The sequence below is a fragment of the Haemaphysalis longicornis genome, unplaced genomic scaffold (genome assembly GCF_048455015.1).
Source record: "Haemaphysalis longicornis isolate Haplotype H1 unplaced genomic scaffold, Haemaphysalis longicornis Haplotype H1 scaffold_1, whole genome shotgun sequence".
Lineage (NCBI taxonomy): Eukaryota > Metazoa > Arthropoda > Arachnida > Ixodida > Ixodidae > Haemaphysalis > Haemaphysalis longicornis.
The window spans coordinates 195,186,380-195,187,754 of record NW_027526203.1 but is presented as its reverse complement, the minus strand read 5'-3'; the positions used below and the strand labels follow the sequence as shown (position 1 = coordinate 195,187,754).

The following is a 1,375-nucleotide window of genomic DNA, read 5'->3' as shown; positions in this document are numbered from 1 at the left end:
AAAAATCTGCAACTTTCAAGTTTACAAACAGCAATTATGCACACCATACACAAAGTGCTACAAGTACAAGCTAATTTTCATGAAAAAATGACAATGGTAGTTTAACATTATGCACTATATGCACAACTGTCCACACCAAGAACGAGTGCATGTTGGTTTGCACGTCACAGAAAAGCAAATACATATCAAGGACGCTAAGGGACGTTATTTTCAATTCTTGATAAAAAATTACGCCTTATTCGGTCACAGACCTAAGTTGGAACTGCCAAACTTGGAACTGCCAAGTTGGAACTGCCAAACTGCAAAGACATATCAAGGACGCTAAGGGACGTTATTTTCAATTCTTGATAAAAAATTACGCCTTATTCGGTCACAGACCTAAGTTGGAACTGCCAAAACTTGAGTGGGTAACTTTTTATAAACAAAAACGATTCTAAAATGTATGCGTCGGCCGGGAATCGAACCCGGGCCACCCGCGTGGCAGGCGAGTATTCTACCACTGAACCACCGACGCCGACGGCATGCATTGCGATGCGGACGCGGCGAAGACATACGGACGCTTGGCAACACACCGGAATGTAGGTCACGGCAGCGCCCCCAGTTTTCCTTGCACAGTCCTGCCTTTCCTGTCTGCATTGCAGTCAAACCGGCCGGCCATCCCAAGCCCAGCGTTTCATACCAATATATAAAAAGGAAATATGGAGCTACTGCCTGTACGCCAGCATTCCATTGAACGTCACTCAGCGCCAACGGGAAAAATAGGTTAGCAGGGTGCGCATGTAGAATTTTTTTGCCCACAGAAGGCAACAATATCTGATGGGTTCTGAGTGACAGCAATGGATATTGCCTGATAGTCGCTATCCACGTGCGGGGCGAGAAATCACATTGCAGTTGCGCACCGCGATTTCAAAACTTCCGTGGCCTATAGAAAAAAAATGCAATGCGCTGAAGAAAATCGAGGGGTCTATCGGTTTTTAGGATAGAACGTATACGGAACCGAAGCAGATGTGTTGCGACAGGGCGAAAGCAGTGCCAAGGGTTTTTTAATACGTAGCATTCTTTGCCGAGTACCCCCACAGAGGGACCGTGTAACACCCTTCATTTCCAGAAAAATGCAGATTTGGCGGAAGTTTCACCTGTAATCGTTATAATAGCGTAAATGAAGATAATTGGTCGGACATAATTTTGAAAAACCAAAAAATAAGAAAAATAGAAAAAAAATGGCCAAATGTGGTGAGCCCTGTAGCAGAATTTCTACAAAAAATTGTCAGGAGTTCTACCGGTATTTGTTATAATAGCGTAAAAAGAGATAATTGGTCGAACAGAACTTAAAAGACAAAAAAAATCTGGTTGTTAAGAACTCACACTTTAGATA

At 43.2% G+C, this 1,375-nt stretch overlaps 1 non-coding gene across 1 annotated transcript; it reads right to left on the bottom strand.

Moving 5' to 3' along the window:
* Window positions 1–443: 443 nt before the first annotated feature.
* Trnag-gcc (transfer RNA glycine (anticodon GCC)) lies at window positions 444–514 on the bottom strand. The gene has a single exon. It is a non-coding gene; the product is annotated as a tRNA-Gly (tRNA).
* Between the last annotated feature and the right edge of the window lie 861 nt (window positions 515–1,375).